This window comes from Osmia bicornis, chromosome 9 (genome assembly GCF_907164935.1).
Source record: "Osmia bicornis bicornis chromosome 9, iOsmBic2.1, whole genome shotgun sequence".
NCBI lineage: Eukaryota > Metazoa > Arthropoda > Insecta > Hymenoptera > Megachilidae > Osmia > Osmia bicornis.
This window is the reverse complement of record NC_060224.1, coordinates 4,910,993-4,934,651: the sequence shown is the minus strand read 5'-3', so window position 1 is coordinate 4,934,651 and position 23,659 is coordinate 4,910,993. Positions and strand designations below refer to the sequence as shown.

General features: G+C 40.5%; 1 protein-coding gene across 4 annotated transcripts in view; it reads left to right on the top strand.

Moving 5' to 3' along the window:
- LOC114883124 (CUGBP Elav-like family member 4) overlaps positions 1–23,659 on the top strand; it is a 398,832-nt gene that overhangs the window by 89,795 nt on the left and 285,378 nt on the right. Inside the window, exon 1 of one of the 4 annotated variants that reach the window (XM_046287029.1) lies at positions 105–160. The exons of 2 other annotated variants lie outside the window; for them this stretch is intronic. The gene's annotated coding sequence lies outside the window, so the exon portion shown is untranslated. Of the gene's footprint in view, positions 1–104; positions 161–23,659 lie in introns of those variants that run through there. One more of the 4 variants, XM_046287031.1, reaches the window with a different exon arrangement.

Genomic DNA, 23,659 nt, shown 5'->3' with positions numbered 1-23,659 from the left:
TTCCACGACGATGAAGCTCGACGAACGTTCGCGTTCACTCCACGAATCCTTTTTTAATTAATTCTCCTTCTTTGTTTCAGGTGAGTATGTTGCACGAATCCCATTACGTTCGGAGTAATTTTTGTGTACCAGAAGGAAAAAAACGGATGTGTTTTGTACGGTAAGTTTTTAAACAGACTGTTTCGTATTTTTGTTTTATTATAGACGGTACGTACAATTATTTTTAAATTCAGTTAATTACACTGATGAAGATTATCCTTTTATTTATTTAATACGTAGTTCAAAGAGATGGTTTTGAAGGAGTTTCAGAAGATTTGAGGATTTTTAATTGTAACTTTTAATTATGCGTTTTTGAATAACACCACTTTTTATAATTGCAATATTTTGCGTATATGAAACCTGCAATTATTTTTAGATTCAGTTATTTACACTATGGAGATTACGTTTCTGCTTATTAAAAATGTAGTTGGATGGTGTAGTTACTTTCGAAAAATTGTATGAAGCTTGCATTGCAATTTTTAATTATGCGTTTTTAAATAACACCACTTTGCAATGTTTATCACTTCAACACAGCTGTAAGGTTAAAATCGTGAAGGTTGGTATAATCAGCAAAATGATAATGGAACAATTATTTTTTAATACTAAATTTAATTTACTGCACAATTAACGTAGAGCAGTGTAATTTCAAATATCTCAAATTTCGACCAAATTATCTTTACTCGAAACAATTTCAATTTAATACATCCTCTAACAGCCGCTCGTATCTTTTTACGCCGTTTAACCAGTCGGTAAAAAAAAAAAAGAATGAAACAAGAAAATTACAAAGTTCAAGTTAAAAGTTGGAAGATTAAGGCAATTAATCCGGAACGTGGTGGGCTTCGAAAGAATCTGCCGGTTCGAAAGTAGAGTCTCGGGGGTACGGTGATCGTTAAATCGTGCTCGTCTACCAAATTAATTAGTATAAATCAATGGGAACGTTGAACCGTCGAGGGAGAATTTTCCGAGGCCTAGACTGATCTCTTTAGCGAAATATAGGCGGTGCATATCGATGAAGACGCCCATACCGTTGCTTCTCAATGCAATCTCAATAACGAATTTATTTCATCAACGATGACGGCAACGACACGACGCGGGGTATCGTGTGCCGTTAAAAGGAGGGATTATATAATTATTGTGTACTTTGCATAATCTTCGCTGATAAACGTAATCTTCGCTGCGAACACAACAACGTGGGAAATTTGCATAAAAGGCATTAAAGCGTTTCAACAGATGGTTCTATAGTAATCACGACGTAATCCTCGCGGTTCGACGCGTGCTGTACGCCAGTAATTGATTGATTTCGTTGATCCGCTTATATACTGCCCTATGCAAATCATTGTAGCGAAACGGATGTCTATCGTGAATTTCTTGTTTCCTCGCGACACGATCATTCGACAAGGATCGAAAATTATAGAGTTACATCGTTGTTAATAGACTCATCGGTTTTATTTTTAACTAGGCAAAGGAGAATATACGGAATATGAAGCTTGATAGTTGAAAAAATATGTGGGTGTTAGGTACCTGGCAGGATTTGCAAACTCACAATTTAATTGGTCGCGTACAAGTGAGTGTATTGTGTTGAAGTTCGCATGGTGAAACTATGCATGGGATAAGGGTCACGGGTTAGCTCTGGTTTCCCAGTAAAACGACCTAAAATCTCAAACTTCCAGGTTCTGGTTGCTACGAAACGTATAATGTAGTAATTTGAAACTGTCATTGTGTTACGAACCGTCATTACATTGTAAACTATGGCGTGTTTGGAAATTCGCCACTAGGCGACTATAGATTCAGTCTCCGCTGTATAAACATCCATATTAATCTATGAAATGTATATCAGTGGATCGGTCTCCAAAGTGTATTCCATTTCGCTTGCTTACCTATCGTTATTTGTATTTATGTTAATTGATTATAGAACTGAAAAACAACTTCAGTATTTCGACGATACGAACATAAATTTCCTTATTTTCTAATAAATAGAATTCCAATTATTTTAATATTTATTATACTCAATTTACAAAATTTCTAATCAGCTTTCAATTAATTTCTGAATTTTTCTAACAGATGAAGTATTAAAATAAACAACCCTGTTAAAGGTGTTAATAGTAAAAAAAATTATTCTATTCAATTAAAATTCAGAAGTATTACTAAATTTTTTTTAAAACCGTACCAAATTTTTTACACCACTTATCATTTTCTTATCTCGACAGTCTCTTTTAAGCCCACGTTCGATCCCTTACATCGATCGTCGTCCCCCTTTCGTCGCCCTTCGTTTCCTCGAGCAACGAAGGAAGAAAAAAAAAAATTATATAAGGGGAGCCCCTTTATGATCGCGAAGGGATGACGCGAGCGAGATGGAAGGCCTGGGAATCATCCGTTTTGAAATTGTCTGTACGTCAGCCTGGAGAACGTATCGATTACACGGTGTCCGAATTATCTTGAGGGACAGGGATCCTGGGGTTGCGCAGAATTTGGATTGGGGTAGACATACCCCACGGCTAGCGTGTCACCACTTTAATTACATCCATCCTGCGCAGTGTCCACCCCCGTTTACCCCACGTACCCCGTGGCTCTCATCAAACTGTTAGCGGGCTATTTTCCATGTAACGCGGCCTCTCTGAAACGTTCAGCTTCAGGTATTCGCGTTCAGCCGTTTTCCTGTTTCAGAGGCGTCCACCTCCTACGCCAAACCGTCCGTCGCTGTTCCGGCGATACCAAAATAAATAAAAGCAGGCTCGAAAACTGTTTTCAATATGTATATCTTCCGTACAGTTTTCTACGTGATTTCGTTATACCGATGGACCAGGCTGGCTGGAAATTGAATTCAACCTAGCTGGAATATGTCCACTAATATTTAACGTTCCGCTCGAATAAAATACGGGAGGCAATAATACGATGCGCATCATATTTCAACAATATTGTATTCCACCCTCGCGTTTCATGCTTATTAAAGATGAGCTCCGGTGTTCCGGTAGCCTGGCATCGATTTTAAAATTAACACCGTAATGAGTCAATTTTAATCAGCTCGAGCCTGACGGGATGCGATGGCGGTGACGAACGTGGCTACCTACCGTTCCATTCGTTCGTTCGCTTTTTGGAACGGTAAGCAGAAAACGATCCATAGCTCGGATAGCTAATAAAGTCTTTAATTACACGAAATTCCCGGCGCAGAACCGTACGTAATGATCGTGACTAAATAGCAACGTATCCTATGGTGAAAAAAAAAAAAAGAGTATGGAGAGAGAAAGCTCATCCCCTTTGCCGTGTGCAAACCGACCGACCAGTTCCGCCTACCATCGCTCGTTCGCTCTACCAAATAATTTTAGTATTTCGTTACACTCGCGTATGATTGGCCGATTTCGATATTAAATGCGAGCGAGCAAATAGTCGCCCCGTACACCCGCTCGTTCCCCTCTATCCACCCTCGTTCACGATCCATCTCGCACTTCCCACGTTCATCTACCCCCCCGTTCGACTCGCTACGTTTCCATCCCCCTCTCTATCCTTCCTATCCCCCCAATTCGTTTCGGACAGCCGCGTATTCTTTCCCTTTCGAGCTACTATCATTCCGTGTATTAATTGAAAGCAACTCGAAAATTATATCCCGCTGCGTTGCTTTATCCGCGGCGAGCATGCCGGCTGGAATTTAATATCGAGCACGCGCGTTCCACGCGAGGTGTAAAAATCCGCACGCGTCTAGCGCTTTCACACCAGCCGTACAGGGGGTGCCGTTCTCGCGATCAGCATCGCTGGAGGCATTGCAGTCAGCAGACAGTTCGCTTTTCCCCGGTTCGCCTCTTTTTTTATTTTTTATTTGCCCGCTATTTTTCGCGTATTTTTCGAGCCGACATCCGTGCCGCCCCCGCTATCGATCCTCCCTTGCTATCGCGTACACGTAAATAGCACGAATAACTCTGTCGATAATAAAGGCAGATTAAACGAGGACAGCTCTCGTACCAACACTAATTCCCTGATTTTTTTTTTCTTCGTTTCCTTTTGTTTTGTTTCTCCAATCGAATTATTGCCTTTTATGAATTCGATACCGACGACTCCGTCAATCGACGGAGGGTGGAATCAGGATCGCCGATGACGAACCTCGTTAGTAGCTCTTAGATGCTTATTCTTCTTAATTGCTCGTGGAATTTTCTGGCTAATTGGCACCGTTTTCGAAGAAGCTACGGTTGCGAGGGAATTCGGAACGTTTTACATTTAATATCATTCATTATTTTAACATGTAAGCTTCCAAAGATCAATTTATTTATTACCTAATTTGATCCATAAATAGGATACTTGAAAATTAATAATTTCACAAAATTATAGTAAATGCATCTCTTAAATAGGGGTGAAATTCGCGTCCAAAGTTTCCTGACGCCTAGTTAACTGTTTCAATTGTATTAAATGGAAAATCTACTATAGCTCAGTGGTGAGGCGCTAGCTCATAAACACATAAACTCATCAACGCTTGGTTTAGCATAGTTAGCACCTTACCCCTAGATTAGAGTGGATTATGCATTTAATAGAATTCAGAACAGTTAACTAGGTATTAAGAAAACTTTGAACCCGAATTTTTCTCTTATTGCAATATAATTTCTCTTTATTTATTAATAAAATTCTGCAATACCAAAGCAGGGTGCAACAATTTAGTAGTTACTTCGAGTTACGTTGAATCGTACTTGCTGTTCGATGTTTCTTTAATAGAAGGAGGCACGATACTATGCGAGCAGAGGACTAGGTTGTTAGGAAAGTTTCCACGCTAGTTAGCCAGCGTCTTTCTCGCAACCCTTTTGCGCGACATAATTGAGTGTCACCTGGGCATAACAAATGGAGCCGCGAGGGTGGAGGCGGAAAGATGGGGTTGGGAAAGACGAAGGTAGAGAGACGGCTGCAAGCCTCGTTGTTGGGAAACCCACGCTCCGTGTGGGTCAAGTTACTTGTGACTCGGTCCTGATTAATGGACGTACTTGTTTAACATGCTGGAGCCAGGTCGCGCTTGTCCACTAAACACCGGTGTTAATGCCCGAACGAAAATGCCACTCACCCCTGGCGAAATTCTCTTGCCGAACGTGCCTTCCGGTCTGCAAATATCGAATATCGTGTAATGTTCCAAAAATATGAAGTTACCCTTCGTTTTCCATGAGGTACCATTTCATTATTTTAATTAAACGAGAGTAATAGCATTTGCTAAACGTTGTTTATGGAAATTATTTAAATGATTTCATCCGAATGGAAAATGAGTAAAGTTATAGAAAAGTCGAGAAAACTGATTCGATTAGGTGTAAAATTGGCCACGTGTCGAAAGTTGAGTTTCCGAAGGTGGTTCGATATAATCGCTCTCTATCTACTTCACTGAACTTCTCAACATTCCGCGAGGCATCCGAGCATGAAAAATGTTAATAAGGCAAGTTTTAACGAGCCGAAAGCCCATCTCTGTTCTACCGATCGAAGACTCGCCTCTCGCGAACCGTACCTTTGCCTCTTTACCGGATACTCGGCCGAGTTGGTTTTTATTAATTGACTTTACTGACTTCTTGCCTCTACTCGGGGATTTTAAACGAAATTTCACCGCTATCGGAAAGACGTCCTTGCCGTGTTGTCCAATCAAACACGACCTTTCATAGATACGTCAAATATTTTCGTTTCCTTGATTTACTTAAGATCTGAACGTATACCTCTTATTAAAGTCGAGCAAAGGAAATCGAGGCCCATCTATAGATGACCCGCGAGTTTACCGAAATATATATATTTCTAAGTTTGCCTATCGAGCAGAGAAATTAGCGAAACGTCGTCGAAACCAGTATCAACAAGGTGATACACTTTTGTCTGAAGCACGAAACCATCGACGAGGTGAAAAAAGAAGAAACATAAAATAAGATAGAAGAAAAAGAAGACGACATCGTCGACTTCCGAACGGATGGGCCACCACTTTTATTGGCTCTTCTCGCTAAAGGTTGGATATTGCATTATCCGCTCAAACAAACCCCGGGTGGCTTCAGTCGGCTAGCTTAAAGGTGAACCGACTCAGGGCTCAGTCAAAGTCGATAATAGTCGCCGCTGAGGTGTGAGCTGTGTGCTAGGTTAGGAAGGTGAAAAAGGTTGAGAATAGAGGGGTAGAATCGGAGGGTGTGATAAAGTCGTTATACGGGCGACACCTGCCCCCTGCCCTCATCCTCTTTCCACCTTCGCCTCCTACGCCTTCACTCCTCACACCTCCACCTACCATCTCCCTCCCCCTTTAGTCCCTCTTCATCCTCCCTATTACAGGCACAATGTTAAAGGGACTCCCGACGAGATTGAATTTGCTAACGGAAAACGCGAGTGAGTGAAACGTATTTGCTTTTTATCCCTCACTCCATTGAGAAGTCCTGCACTCCTCCTTCTCCTTCTTCCTCCCCCTCCTGTCCCTCCTTTCCTAGAACTTCGACTCGGTCTGCCAAACCCCTTCGCGCCCCCTGACGATCCAGCATCAGGTTCTTTCACCCGATCTGACTACCCTTCCACCAATACCAGATCAACTCCTCTTCTTCTTCTCCTTTTCTCTTTCGCTCTTCCCCGTCGCGACGTTTCTCCCTCCCCCTTTCTCTCCTCGAACATCCCGACACATTTGTTCGACGTTAAGGTAGTGACTCACCATCGAAATCCCACGGAGCTGATGTGTCCTGGCACGTTCTGGAAACTGATGGGAGACAAGATTTTTCTGATACATTTCTTTTATTCTTTGACAGAATTGGGGGGTGGGTCGCGAGGCTCTGGGAATCTTTATCGGCCGGCAATCGCACGGCTTATTAAACCTTGTAAATTTAGTATTCGCGAGTCGATCGATCGAATCAATTTGAGGCTTCGCGAATATTTCAATTTCCTTCGCCGGCTGAGAGGAATTTCCAGACAGGGGTTGGAAAGTGTTCCCGTCGATTTCGGTGCTCGCTTAGAAACGTTTCCTCGAAGGTGTCCGTTCCAAATCACCGGAAACGAACGGGACACTTGGGTGAAAAGGAATTTCTGATTCGGAACGAACGTAGGAAAAGATCGTGGAAGGTTTTTAACCGAGGACACTCGTCCCTGATTCGATTAAATGCACCCCTCTATGACGTTTTCTGTCGGCGAGGTTCTTTAAAACGCAATATAACGTTCCGCTGAAAGATTTAATTACTCTTGTATATCGAGTCCGCTAATGCCCGACGCGAAATAAATTCATCGTAACGATGCGTTTCGCTTCAAAGCATGGCTGCTTTTAGGAAAATACTATTGAACACGATATCGATGCTTCGTTCGGTTGAACGGTTTCAAAGTAACAAACGATACGACGGCAAACGATACGAGAATCGTTGCATAATTATAAATATCTTCTTCCGTAATAAACGGGGAGCAAGAGCGTCGAGCAAGAAAATGCTAGAACGCGACTACAGGTATTCAGTAACGAGGAAAATAATTAGACGAATACTTGCGATAGCTGCAGCGATTTAGGTCAGCTGCTAATGAAAATAAAAAAAGTCATATCCTACTTGTTATCTTATTTTTATTATTCTTCAAGCATTCCCCTTCTTTTACCGTGTTTATTTCTCAAGCAAGAAGGAATTTAGACTTAATTATTTAAAAAAATACCTGAGAGATCATTTTCTTACCTGTTTACCGGAATTTCTTACAACACTAATTAAGCTTCATCTTTTAATAAACATTGTTGTAATTTTTATACTGCGAAATTTTCAAAGTACAGGTTTATCTAGAAAGGTCCTGAAATTAAATTTAAATTTTTATTATCTTAGTGTTTGAAAATCTTTTGTGTCCATATAAAATATAAATAAATTAAAAGCTTCGAAATTTCCTAGTCTTCGCCTGGGAAGAATATTTCAAGACTCTATACTCTAATTTAATCCTTCATCCTTTCAATAAAATTCGACAGCGTTATATCGATCTGTTTGGATCCTGCGGTCCCATCGGTCGCGAGTAAGACGACGAAAAGGACGATGACAGGATTCAACAGCAGTTTGGTCAGTCCTCGAGGAAAAAGATCCCACGTGCCTCTAGGGATAGGAACTCTGGAAAGTCCAATACACACACAGTCTCGAGAACATCCTAACGATAGGATCTAACCTCTGTACATATATACCTACGTAGGTACATATGTACATAGATGTACATATACAGAGATGGCAGTGAATGGTTAGGATGAGTAGTAGGCTGCGCGCGCTGGGACCGCATGCGGCAGTCGCTCTGTCTCTCCGCGTTCTGATGCGTCAAGTGCATCCAACCCCGGTCCCCTCGCTCTTCCAGCCATCCCTTAACTCGATATCCTCCACCATTTCCTTCACCTGGACGGCTTTCTCCCTCTTATCCATCGTCTCTCTCTCCTCTCCCCCATTTTCAACACCGCCAGCATCGCCAACAGGTCAATAGCGTAAGTGGGTCACGTCTGTGCCCGCCGACGCCGATGACGACACCAGAACGAATGCACTTTCACGCTCGGTGGTAGTTTCCCTGATCGAGGAGATCGAGACGGATAAAGGAAACGATCAGCTCAGACTGTGTGATTGGAACACACCGAAGTAGCTGACTGAAATGCTTCGGAACTCTTTGAACTATTGTTCTTACCAGTCGAGGAAAAAGCGAAGGACAATTACTTAGATTCGCGTTATTGTTCAGGACGAATCTTAATTAGAGCACGTCTTTATTTTTGTACAAGGCTCTAAACAGAATTTCAGTGAAACAGAGCAGGGAGGAAAAACACGAGCGATGGTTATTTGGAATAATGGGTCAAGGATCATGGAATTTTAATTAGTATAGTAAAGTCATTCATAAGTTTCCTCTCGATGCATAAATCTACCCTATTACTAATAAAAAAATTGACCCATTTAACGGAGAATATAAAAATGTTGAATAGCTCTGCGTCACTTTGCGAGTGGTTCTAGGACTAGAGAAATAGAACGAGCATCCTTAACCTCGTAAATAAGAATTTCAGCCAGGAGAAAGTGTTAGGGACGAAGGTAAAAGTGGCGAGTAATAATCAATTTCCAGAAGGTTTTTTCCAGACGGGGTGCACTGTGGAAGGTACAAAGCAGGTCGAAATCGCGGCTGCTCGGTGTCGACCATGCTCCGCCCCAGACATGCACTCATTGGCGATGGCTTGCGTCGGCCTAGTGCCGTGGCCTATGCCAGAACCTGGGTTGGAAAATGCGGGGGTCGTGGGTCGTGCCAGAGTACGAGTTCCTGGCACGATGCCGCGTCGTCGCGCTTCCACGGGCTACAGTTATTCGCTGCTCTATGCTGCAATGCCCTATCGGGATTGCAGCCAGGGGTGGAACCGGCTGCGCCGTGGATCTTACCTTTCTTCTCTTCTCGTGGTGGTTAAAGTAGCCGTTTACTTCGACCACCGGTTCACGTACGAATTCCCAACGAACGTTGATCTCTCTTGCATCCTACCAACGTTCTTTTCTGCATCTTTAATTAGAACAAATCGCAGACTTAGGGAAGTATTCGTAAATCTCTGAAACATTTTAGAAAATTAGAATAGATACACTTGTGTTTACAGATAAATTCTTCAAATTCGTAATTTTATTTCCAATCAATCTCAGCTGTTTTTGTTGCACAAATTTTCAAGTGTTTGACAAAATTAATTGTCTCCACCGATGTTGGTAGTATTCTTTGATCTTATCATTCCTTAGTGGGAACAGACGACTTATATCAACATTTTGTTTTCGTTCATGGCGACAATGAGGAAATACTTGTTTCTAGAGAAACAAGTAATGACAACAAAAATGTTGATCTTCATCCCTTTGGTGGATAGGTAGCTTTAGATGCATTTTCCTTCTCCCCATGTATGTTTGTCTCTTCCCATCAGTTTACTCGGGACCATACATTTCAATTGAGGAAACGAGTGGCTGGATATTCGCGACGTCGTTACGATGGCAGTATCTTCTATTACGTTTCTACTATTAAGTTTCTCACATAAATCTTAATTTATCCTCGTGGCTGGACGATGCCACGAACTCCAACGAATTTCAATTCTTTTTTTTCTCCTTCTTTATTCTCATACTCTGAAACAGTATACTTAGACAATTAATTACTTATTCAGCTGATATACGTATCACGTATAATGAAATTTTTAATTGTTACGTACACACGTGGCTGTGAATTTCATTTTATTGCTCGCAAAAGGGGTTAATATAGACAGTAAACATTTACCGTTATTGCAAGGGAAATTCGGTGCGAATAACAGACCTAACAAGCTACCGAATGCATAAATGTCCCCGGTTGCCGTCGAAATTATTCAGGAATTTAAAGCTCTCAGCGCAGCGTTCAAAGCTCACGAAATCGTGGAGCTTACCAAAGAGTGGCTGCTTCCCGAGTCTATCAAGCAAAGACAATGAGCGTTAAATGTTCCCGCTTGGTTCCGAACGGGTTCTACGAATGGAAGGGTGTTTCAGTAGTATTGGCTAGGAATAGTCAGCCACGGTGGCGCGAGGCACACGTACGGAACCCACACGTGCCGCGTCGCATCCGAACGATACACATAATCATGGTGGTACGAGTACATATGCCGACATGCGCACATCACGTACGCGGTTCTGGTACATATGTACATATGTAGCCACGTACCTACTAGATGCAGTGCTCTCGGTCGGTCTGCTAGGCAGAATTCCGCTCGGCCCTATTACCTTCGATTTGTCAGCTGGTTGCAGACGATAACGCATTTCCCTGCTTCGTCCCCATCTCTCACCCTTTCCCTCTCTATGCCTTTATATCTCTTGGACAGCCCCTCTGTCTGTCTCTTTTCCTTTCTCTTCACCGGCTTCCGCGCCTCCCTCCCTCTTACCCCCTCCGTTCACCCTTCAGTCCTTCTGCTCTCATTCTCTTCGTCATCCTCTCCCTCTAGCCTACCAACCCCATGCCGCTCCTCGTCTCCTCTTCGCTTTCCGTTTATGACCGTGCATGGTGCGCAGTTGCGTAATGGTTTCATTATTGAGTTACCATCAGCCTTGAATTTAATTTTATTTCAACAAAATACAGGTGCGCCGCGTTTCTGGTACCTTGCGCTCGCAAGGGAAGAAACCAGACTGGCCGAATGCTTTTGTCGATGTTTGGCTCGCTTAAGGGAAGAAACTTTCATGCTTTTATAATTTACGATTGTTTGGTAAAAGGAGGAATTTTTTAGGCAATACGAAATTAGGAAATGGGTGTATTTTTATTTTAAATAGGGTGTTGGGTTAGAACACTGCATTCTGACCTTAAACTATTTTATTTCCATTCACCCCTCATTAAATTCACGAATACTCGACTAGGGAGGGAGGGTTTCTTAAAGGACAGATTGGCAATCGTCGATGAGTCTGTCGCGTGCCAGTGTAAGAAGCTTTCTCAAAACATTTGCCTCGAATAATAAATTCTCATCAGATAAGACTGGTGGTGCGCGATCCAATTATCTGCAAGACGTTGAATGCCTATTTCAGAAACGTCCCTTCTTCGTTTTCTTTCCTCTGTTCCTATTTTTATCGACGTCTAGTCCGTCTGATCGTTGCGACCCTCAGGAATCTGGGTTTCTTTACCCCTCTGTCTCTCCGCAGCTGATTTCGCCGCGAGGAATATGTTTTATTTATACCCGGATCTGTTGTCTGTTGTCTCCACCTTTAAGCAAATTGTTTCGTTTAATAATCAAAGTATAGAGCGACTAGTGTCAATCGATTTCCATCTGAAATGATAAATTCTTTCTTTAAGATTTCGAAAATCATATATATTTTCATCTTACGCATACAACACACATGTTATTAAGCTTCGCGTAATTTCCACTAGAAATGCACTAAAGAGTAATATCAATATCGTAACTAAATAAATATGGGATGTATGCTTTCAGTAAAACTCGTTTCCTTGGTGAAAACGTATTTCTAATGTAGTGGACTTTGTAGAGATATTTGATGATAATTATTAACAGAAGTAAATATGCAATATTCTAAATTACATATTTGAATTTTCTCTTCTTGGGATTTCTCTCAGAATTTAATGAGTTTTTACATGTTGAATTGATTTGACTTCAGTGAAATCTTAAAATTTAAGAAAATATTTATTCCCCGACTGTAAATAATAATTCTGTCTATTATTAAAAACAAGGATGATATTTAAGATTCTAAAATTTCTAACACCCCGTTTGTGAAGTTGGAGGGGACCGCGTTAAATTCGTGGCATTGGTCACCGGTGACCAGGACAATGAACGCGTTAACAAAAGAAGGGCAATGGTGGAAGGGCGCGACAAACGACGCCGGTCCGATTTACCGTCCGTATTTCAAGGACGCTGATACTACTCGTTTGCCCGACACTACGTGAAAGCCTGTGCTTTCGGATGCATCACGGCAATTTGTCTGGAAGCGGGTCATGATTGCGATGCGCCACCGTCAGCGGGGGCACTTGAAGTTCGTCGTCGAACTTCTCGAGAAACTCCTCTCGTCGCGCGTGTATGTGCTGGTGCTTTTGGCGAAACAGGGAAAGGGAACTGCGCCAAAGACGTAGGGGAGGGTAGCTTCGACGAACTTCTCAAGGGGAATGCATTCACGTCTCATAGAATTATAGAATGTAATGAATTACTGTTTGTCGAACAATACCGTACGGTCGCCTATAACTTCCGCGGGAAGTAGGATGAACTGATTTAACGGTCGTGTCGCTTCGCTAGCGAGAGAGAGGCTTGCGAAAGAGCGACGAGACAAAAGCGAAAGAAGAAAGAATCTTTTCCCAGATACGCCCACCTATGCTTGTAGTTTATTAAAGTTCCACCCCCCTTTTACCTATCTACCAGATCTAAAGGCGTGTTCGAGTTATGCGACTGTCGAAAGTCGAAACTAGTTTCGCCAGAGCTGGCTCGGTTTCGGCTTCGTTCCTTCAAGGAATCGTGGACGTTTTCTTGGAAATCTGCCCGATTAATTCTTAGGCAAATTTTATTTTCAAAATATTTTCAAAACGCTATAAAGAACTTTTTTCCTTCCTCTGGAATAAAGTCCCAGGTAATCAATTTTCGATTAAAATAACGAAAATTAATAAGCTAGATTTCACTGATTTTCATGAAAATTTCTTAATTACAAAGGTAGAATGTTCTTGCTTGCTTGCTTTCCTTTCTATTAGCCTTCTTGTTTCGATGTCGTTTTATGGAGCTTCCTTGTTTCGCTGTGAATGTGTTCCTTGGTACAGAGGACGCACAGGTGACGTATTATTTATTTCCGGCTATCACTCAGACCGGTCTTTGATTATTATTTCCGTTCTACTTGACAAGACCGTCTTACAAAAGTGTCTCGGTTGCTCGAGCGCTGGGTAAACTCAATTAAGGCTCGAGAACTCTGTGGATCTGCTGCGACAGTACTCTTTGACAACTATCGTTCTTGGTATGAGCATTACTCTTCCGGTATGACGCCTTATGCACCGTTCCATTTCATCAACGTTGCAGAGAAGCATAGTTTACCGTTTATTCTGTATCTCTTAGCGCTTCCTGTCCGCCCTATCGTTTTCTTGGTCCTTTTGAGCATGCAATAACAAGTGAAACATTAACTTATTATAATCTCGTGACGGTAATAGTAACCGAGTCGTAGTTTCTCTGTAATTAATTCAATTTATTGACTGATAATTACAGTAATTATTTAATTTCGTAGACGTATACCCTCAAATTATAATTAGTCAGAATATAAAAGGTGCATTTCTAAATTTTTCATTTGCTTCTTTACAAAATTAATATCATATTAGTGTAATTTAGAATTTTCTTTAATTTCCTTTTTTTTTATTTCTGTATTGAACGTGTTAATATTAAAAATTTCGATGCGTCTGACTATTTATTTTGATTTTCACTGCGACAGTCAAGGTGTTAATGAATCACTGGCACGAACTCATCGATTATGCGTCTGGAAAAATTTGACGGGTCGACGTTGGGTTTAAAGGGTGGAGGGACTTTAGGGACCCGAATCGGAGTGTTTGTATCAAAGACAAAATCGATATTACGTCGGTTTGAAACACGAGCGTCACGTGATACGGCAAACAGGTTACACGTGATGCCCATCGTCAAGTTACGTAAGTATAGATTTCTACAGGGACGTACGTTGGACATTGGCCTTTTGATCAACTACGAGTGCTCAATGATCCATTTCATGTTATCGTTGTTTCCTTAGAACGAGAAACAACGGGAACAAGGTACATTTAATAAGTGGGGACAGTAATGAACTGTGACTAAGAATCGTTAATGAAGTGTAACAAATGTTACCAGGAATTAATTCGGTATTTCAAGGGTGCAATTATTCTGGTCGAATTTCTTATGGAAACGAGTAATTTATAATTATGAAAATAAGAATTAAAAATAAAAAAGGTACACTATAAAAGAAGCTCTTAAATAATTATATATTGTTTTTAATATTTTAACTATCTCTGATCCATTTATGTTATTGAAATTTTTTCTTAAAAAGATTCATTTCTTCCTATAAAAAATATTTAAAAATTTCTTTCAGCTAAATCGGTTTGTTAAAATGAGAAGTACGTAAAAATCTCGTTGCAGTTATTATCGTGAACTTTATTCAAGGGTTGAACGAAAAGTTTCAGCAGACGAGATACGTTTCACGGCGGAACATGGGAGAGCAAAATCGAAAAACGTCCGCACAAACGAACTTCGTACCGGTGCATAAAGAAATATTAAACTTCTCTTTATTAAACTTGACAGAATAGTTTCAGTTAAATGTTAACGGTTATTCCGGCGTGCTATATCACGGAGCGACATAATAGAATCTGACGATACGTCAACGTGAATAATATTTTCATCATACCTCCATTGTATCCGAACAGAAAGCTGAAAGAACAACGGGTTCTTCCATCTTTTTTTATCACGATGAACAGAGGAAAAAAAAGAGGGAGACATTCAGTTCTTTTACATAGAACAGAGTGTTTTGATGCTAACGAGATTCCGCATTTGAAAATTTTCCACGTAGCGCGAAACGTTTTGACGTTGGTGGCAAAAGCGTCAGAGAAAGTCTGCTTCGGCCTGGATGACTGAACGTTCGCCCTTTCCTGTGGCCAGTCATAATATTATCTGACACAGCACTGCTTCATTTCCATTTGCACGTTTCATTATCCGGCTCGATGACCCGCGGCGCATCTGCACCGAGAAACTAAAAAGAATTCGTCTCGTCGAGTAATCAAAAGTATCAGAATGCGAACCGGAGGAGAAATGTTTTCTTCGTTAACGAGTTCGTTAAACCAATCGAGAATGTTTACCCCTCAGTTTCATCCGTTTCTCCTCGGAAATACTAATAATTCAAAGGATCGTGGAAAATGTTAGATGAAATTTGAAATGTAGAAAAATCTAACCGCAATATTTCTGATAACGTCGCAAAAGATTATTTAAGCAGCGTATTGCAATTGCGCATCACTGGAAAATTGTTCCGTGGTTTTATGCAACTCTTACATAACCGATCAATCGATGATTCAAATCCCGTTCTTATGTAACGGCAGGTTACTACTATAACAAGGGGAGCATTCTAAACCGTATTCCTCCATTTCGTACACGAGTGGTTGAAAGCAATTGTTTTCCATCAGGTTTATTCGATATTTTCAACTTTACCTCAAAACGTCTTCAACAAGAGAGGATCTCAAAAATATTTCACGGACGTCCGAGCAAATAACAAAGGCATTGTTCCACGATTTTCCGTAAATTCCAGTCGCATGTTTCCCAAGGATGATTTTGTCGAAGGAGCAAGAGAAAAATAACGAAGCGATGAATTCAATCTCCGGAACCGTTGTAACAGAGGAAGAAGCAAAGGTGATGCGGGGTAGGGGTTGTAAAGAAAAGAAATAAGAAAAGAGAAGGAAAAAAAAGAAACGAAGAGGAAGGTTTTACTTTCAATCGTAAACTGTAGGATTGCTTTAGCCGACAGGGAGTTCAGTTGGCAATAGTTATTGGCTAATCTGTTTCTGACAGTGCAACAAGAACAGTCGGAAAGAGACACGGGGACGAAAGAGAGGCGGAGAAAATGAGAAAGGGCTGGGGGGGTGTGCGCAAACTCGGTGGTGAGACGTCGAGACGACCGTGAGCGTCCAGCCGGATAGCCTTATAACCCCGAGGCTATATCCTAAAAGTTATCTGAAAATTTCATTTACGACGAGAGAGTTAATAAATGTAAATATTAGCCGTAGAAGCAGTTTGGCGGGAACTACCATTACACGGATGCAAGCTCTAAAACCATTCCCGGGCTTCCGGCGCGATGAGCGCGGGAAGGATAGAAGTTAGAGTTCGTTAAAGTGCGGATCGATCCCGGAATAGTGGTTCAAGAAAGAAATGGAAAATAATAGGCTTGACGATAGAAAACAATTGAGTATAATATTATAAAATTTTTTTAAATAAGAAATCACTTTTCCTTTACGATGTAAACAGAAAATTATATTCTCTGTGAATTTTAATAATACGGAATTTTCGGGTCAAAGTAATCAACCACACGAAATGAACTTTACGGTTCTATAACCACAAATGGTTCATAATAAAAGATTGAGGCTCGAGTCAAAGGGATTGTCAAAATTAATCCGTGGCAGGTAGAGAATTGCCATTCTTAAAATCTTATCGTTTAGAACTTTTAAACCGATTAGAGCGGTAGTCCGTAAAATCACCCCTCGACGGGTCGTAGAGGGGTTGAGGTTACGTAGAGGTGGCATTGCAAGTTGGCCTTAGTTGAGGAGGACCCCCGATGGTCCTGCAGGAAACAGCTGACGTTCCAAGGTGGAAATGACCCGTCATTCACAGGCTGCCAGACGGCCTTTCCGATCTATAATGATGGTGTGCTATCAACATTCTACATAGTAAATATTTTCTACATAGTATTATAGTTTTATTATTATTAGATTTAATTTGAAAAGTTAATTAGGTACCATTTTGAGACACAAACAATTGAAAATTGTATTAAAAATATTAATGACACGATTAGGTAGTCATTTTGATCAGACTTCATTATGTAAAAACCTGGCTCATTATGCGAGTGATCATCATTTTCCCTAATGATCATTAATTTTACAAATGCATCTATCAGATTATCTCTTTTAATGGACATTTAGCTTCAGGAAAATGATGTATAATATGTCAAATACTGGAGTATAGAATACGGTAATTGAATCTTGTCATCGATCAAGATTCAATAATTAACGAAGCGGACATTTGCGTTACACGTCAAGTGTAATTAAAATTAATAATGGCACGACTAGAGGGATCAGGTGCAAAGAGCATTAAACAGATCGTATCAAAACACTCACATGAACCACAAAAATGTGTAAATAAACATCTTACTAATTTGAAGGGTGAAAATTGAAAATTAAATTTAAATTCTAATTTCATTATTAAAATAAAGTTAACAATTATTATTAGAAATTAAAAAATACATTTTCAGTCTCTTCTAATATTAAACCAATAGCATAGAATAGCAGATTAAAAAATAAATATGCAAGTACCTACTGCAATTTTCATATGGCGACGATTTTACAGTATAAGATGTAATCAAATAACCATCATTCCACGCGTTTATACGCTTCAATAATGTTACAGAAAAAGGTGCGTGCAACGGGCGTAAAGCTAAACCTCGTACCAGTACTATTTCGTTTAGCCGCGTAGTGCGGTCGTAAAGTTTCATGGGGTCCTTTAGCCCCATTCTCTCTCCTCCGTACAGAGTAACGCTAAGAAAGTGTCGCGACTACTTTCGACCGTTCTGCACGAAGGTTCTTTCGATGTCGCTCCACTCGAAAGTCGAGATTTTTGAGGGTCGAACGAGTTCGGGATCGGTCGTTCGAGGATTCTTATCTTCGATACGGTAGAACGATTTCGGTGGTGGACGAACCGGCGTGGTGGGCTTTGAAAAAGGACGCAAAAAAGATTCGAAATGACGCCAGCCTCGCCGGCGAGATTGCACGATACCGTGGTGGGTCACGGTAATAGCGGCAAACAGTTTCGTTCACGGACCATTAGTCAAAAATGCTCGGCCCCGTGGTACTATGCTGTCGTCGCCACTACGCGAAAGCGGGCAGGATTGAGAGAGGCCACGACCCGTGGATATATCCGCACAATGGCACACTAACCGTTCTGTTTTGTTCTTGAACGACTGCAATCACCGGCAATTTGCCTCTGCTCTTTCGAGTGCCCCTACTTTCGTCCGGCTTCGTAGCAACCACCGGCTATTCTTGCTTGTTTGGGCAAATTCTTACGGCAACCTTACAGAGTCGACGGGAAGTAGGGTAAAAAAATTATTTTCATTTGACCTGGTCGAAATGGAGCACCTTGGAATATATTTGGAAGGAAGGTTAATACGGGCATCGATGTAACTGGGATTTATGTTTAGGGTAAATTAGGTCCTCCAATTAATCCTTAAAGGATTAATTCCCTCTACTTTTCTTTCCAATCGATAAAAATGATAAAAACCGAAATGATAAAAATAGCGATTGCGTTGATAACGATTACATAGTCATAAAAGGATAGGATACACCATCCTCGGGTCATTTTTTTCTATTTCTTACGGGTATCGAGAACCGTTCAGAGGAAGGTTGAACAAAACGAGCCGTCGAACGTTGCATACGAAATTGACGATCTTATCTTTCGTTCGGATAGTTTCGCGGAGCCTTGTAAACTCTCTTGTTGATACATCGCGCACGGAACAAACATTTGCAATATCCGCTCCTCCGTAGGTAGTCGTCCGCGAAAGTTTCCTCGTTTGCCCACCACCTTGCCAGTGCACACGTACTAATCCGTTACTCGTAATTAGAGTCGGATTGGCAATGGTTTAATCCCTCAACGTCAGTGCTCGCCGGCTTTGAACGGGGCTAGGATAGAATGAGAAGGAGCGACGAACAACGAGGAGAATGGAGAGAAGAAGCTTAGGATGGAACGATAGAGAGGACGATAGAAAGTGGGATAGAGGAAGAACGAGAGAAAGGTGCACGCAGTACGAAGGGAAACTGCTGTTGCAACCTCCTTCATTCCCTGGCCGACACTTTGAGTAATAAGATTAGGTGGCGTCTCTGCTCAGTCTGAGCGGGCGAGATAACGTCATTGCGAACCAAATGGACCGAGATATAGATAAGGGATAATTAGGGGAAGAGAGATAGACAGAGCGGAAGCTGGATGAGGAGGAAACGAGAAGGTGGAAGAGGAAGGACGACAGGATAAGGGGGAGAGAAAGAGAAGTGACGCTCGACCAAGATGGCACAAGAATGACGTCGGACATTTATTACCTAGGATTCTACAATGAGAACTTCCTTCGGCTTTGTATGGCCCCCCGTGGCATACCCTTCTTCGCGTGTTCCGCGAATTCTCTGTAAATTCGTTTTCGTTCGCAACCACGTTTCCGGGGAATCGAATCGGTCATGATATTGAACGTGACTTCTATTCTATCTGTCAATAGACGCGTTGACCTAGTGACAGGGTATGTCATAATATTAATCTTCCATAAGGCAATAATTTCAAACAGACGCATTTTATATTTTCATTAAAGAGATTTTGAAACATATGGTTTTTTAATTAAAATTTATATATAAAATATTGATCGCTAATACTGTGCCGGTTTGGCTCATTAATTAGTTATTAACTGCAATATTTCATTACGTGTACACAAAGGAACTCAGGGAAAAATGAATAAAAATTATCCAGTTTCCTGGAATAAAAATTATTGAAATCAGTTTTTGTCGATATGCTCTCATTCGTTTCGATGTTTAACGTTTTTCCATACTTTTAATTACGAAGCTGATTCGCAGAAAAATTAAACTGTGCAAATGAATGGTGGAAGTGAAATTGTATAATTTTAAAATTAACGTCTTGTTTACGAACAGATTAATGAATGAGAGAAAAAGTTTATATTAAAATCTCTGATATTATACGTTTCCATATAATGAAAGAATAACTCGATTTTTTGCTAAATAGAGAAACATATTTTTTATGATTACCTTTTTCATTAAAATACAAAAATTCATTATTGAGATAAAATATAAAATTGACGTTATTTACAGTCGATATCAATTGACATGTAGAAAAATGAATTATACATTCGATTAAGATATTTCAATATTTACCCATAGAAAAAAAGCAATAGACATTTCATTTAAGGAATCTGATTCAGAAATTTGATTAGTTCATTTACATTTCACATTACTCACATTTCGTTCTGCGATTTGTTTACTCATTGTACCTGTCGCTATACGGTTTAACACAATTCATCAAAATAATTGCTGCATTTGCGTCTCTTTCATTCTGTTGGTAAACTGGATAATTACTCGCAGGGATAATTGCAGCTTCAATGGATCGTTGACATTGGACCAACGCGAGATTATTTCGGATTAGTTTAACATTCAGCATGAAATCGAAATTTTTTATTCAGTTGAACTTTCCTTATTTTATCTGATCAATCATCAGGCATAATATTTTTCTGTACTCAACAAAACGATAATCGTGATACTTGATATTTAATATTTTTCCACGAATCTCGAAACGAGATGGAATTTGTAATCTCGTCGAAATATCAAAGTGGTACGTCAATATTTCCCATATTCGTTCATTTAGTCCTTGGTGCTTTATAACCCTTCCCGTACGCCGCGTTTAACCTGCTCGTCCGTTTCGATACACATCCTATTTGTAATTCCGCATAATATTCCGTGTGTACAAACTTTCTACGCATTGAATTTATTATACACGTTCGACCATCGATATCATTAAAGTCAGCCGGTCGATATCGCTTTATACAGGATATCGCGTCATTAAATTACATTTGCATATCACTGATCCGATGAATAGGGCCTGAGCACGGCTCGGTGAAGCCAATTAAAATTGACAGGCCTGGTCGACGGTACTTCTCTCTCTCTCTCGCCCATTTTTTTTTTCCTTTCTTTTTTACCGCCTCTCGCACACTGTTATCGGTGCGTTACAGCCACTGGGCTTAAACGGCTTCCGTGGATGCGCACGTGGCGTTCCACTTCGAATGTATCGAAGTTCCCGTAGGGTAGCTCGTAAAAGAACACTTTTCTGGTACAAATACTGCCGGGATTCCCGATACCGGTTAAACGTCCGAGGATAAAAGGGACGATCGTTGATCAAGCCTGATGTTGCATATGCATATTTGCGTTTCGACACGTACGGAGCAGCTCGCTATTTTTTTTTTTTTTTTCGCCACAGTCGCGTTGCAACACAGTTTTCTCATGCTTATGGAAAGTCACGCGTACCCATCCGCATCTGTCACCGTGTTCGCCGCATTTTTTCCTCTCCTCCCTGGTCTGCAACATCAATTCCCGTGTAAACACGATCCAACATGTTGAACTTCGCGCGTACGCGGCTTGGTCCGCTCGGATCGATGTTCTTGGAAAGAAATTGTATGATAGATCGAGGTGTAAGGGTGAACCTGGTTAATTATTAGATTTTCACGTGTAAAATGATTGATTTTGAAGCATAGAAATAGTCCAGTAGTGATAAATACTCTGAGGAAATCGTATAGACTGCTTTAGTGATATTTTCAGTAGTACGAGTCAACCATTTGGTCGACGCCTGGTGTAAAATCATAAATAAAGCTTGAATCATTAATCTTCGACCATGGGTATTAATAATTATGTTAAAGTAACAGTATAATAGTCCTTTTGGACTGATTTGTAACTTTGTTTTTTTTTATTAAGGTGTTGTATATCAAATAATGGATTTTGAAGTATAGATAGTCTGACGTTATTTCATGATACCAAAGTAAAAAAACACTTATGTCATAGTAATTTAAAGCTTAGAGTTGATTAAAAATAATTGCATAAACCTTCTACTAGCATTTCTGATATAAAATGGCGGGTTGCCACTTAAATCGTGTTAACTTTTTTCCATGCTGTAAGAAGACTGAATGAAACAACAGAGACACCAGTGATCCGTGTGGAACATTGTGCGCTGAACCGTGTTTATGCAAATTATTTCAATTACACATTCATATTAATTGCATTAATAATTTTATTGCTCCATACTGTTTAATACATCTCTACATTTGTATTGAGTTCATCGTTCGTTGATCATAGGTAGGATTTAGCGTACCAGATTTTGATTATTATTGTTATAGTATGAAATTCTAGTTGTTATAATTACTATGCTTAATGCAGAATCATCGTAGCAGTTGAAACGATTATACAAACTCGTTTTTCAAACCAAGAAGTTACGAATAAAAGTTTATATCACTCGTAAATTAATTTATTTTAATGCCATGGAAATTAATTTTTTTCTGTAAAAATCATTCAGATTACTTTATAGTTTTTTGACAATATTTTAGCCAGAATCGGAAATTTAATTACGGTGGTGGTTTATAAAATTAATTTACTAATGTTTTATTTAAAAAGCATTTTTATCTCATTGTTTATGGAGTCCCAAAATGAAAGTTAAACACGGAAACTTATTATATTTGCATTGAAATTCCATGTCTAGACATGCTACCACAATCCCAATTTGTTAACCATGTACATATACGAAGCTTGCTTCAATTTCCAACCACGATCTATTCAGTTCGAAGCAGAGTCTCCTAGGTACGAGACACCGCGATGCTACACTATATCAGTATCGTTACTACATCCCAGTATCGTAGCAAGTATATCGAGTGCATCCTGATACGACCTCCATGCCGAGACATGATATGAAACGTAACATCGCGGTTGTCGCGGGTGGAACAACAGGATCGCTCGTATTCGTGGAGATACAAAACGATAGGTTGATTCGAGGAGGGAAGCAGTGAAACGGTCGAGTTGTTCGTCTAACCCGATTGCGAGTCGAATGAAACGCAATGACCGGTATTCCTAGACTGTGCAATAGTATGCATAGATCCCGGTGGCGCCGGTTTTCCTCGAAGACAACGCTCGAAAAAGGGAACTGACGCGCTTTGATTTCCTATAAAATTCCATGCGTATCGGTATGCCGTGAGAACATGCCCGCCTACACAAAGCGCACACGATAAAGAGAAACGCGTTCGAGTATATTAGAAATATATTCTTACCCGGGACATCGAGTTATGCGACAAGGGATTCCTTTCGTTTCTAGACACACGTGTTTCACATGGAATCTATTTATCGGTGGTATGCGTCTGTAACGTTTCGTATACGAACGCTGACTTTCTATTCGACGTTGAACTTCCTTTGTACAGACTTCAATCTTGTACGACATATTTTATATAGAAATAATTTTGTGTCTATATTTTCAAATTTCATGCACACTTCCTGAAAATTCGAGCACGGTTTAAAATTGACACTCGAAATAGAATAAAAATGATTCCCTCTTAAAATTGTATCTTTACACGCAAATCAATCGGAACGAATCAAGACGGTGCTTTTATCATAGCGAATCGGAACCGCTGGATTTTCATTTAGCACTTCAAACGCGACCCTTAACAATCAACACCGCGGCAAGCACGAGCGATACAAACGAACCGTAACAGTTCTTGCTTTATCGCGCGAACGAAGGTTCTTTGGCGATCAACAAAGCGAATTATTGAAAAGCCGTTATCCATGCTCTCCATTCCGGAGGTTCGAGGAAGAAAAAAAGAAGCGAGGGAGAAGGAAAGAATAGAGAGGTGGAAGAAATCGAGGGCAAATGTTCTACACGATTACATAAAGCCACCAGCGATTCGTAAGCGGAGGTGGTGACTCTTTTTCC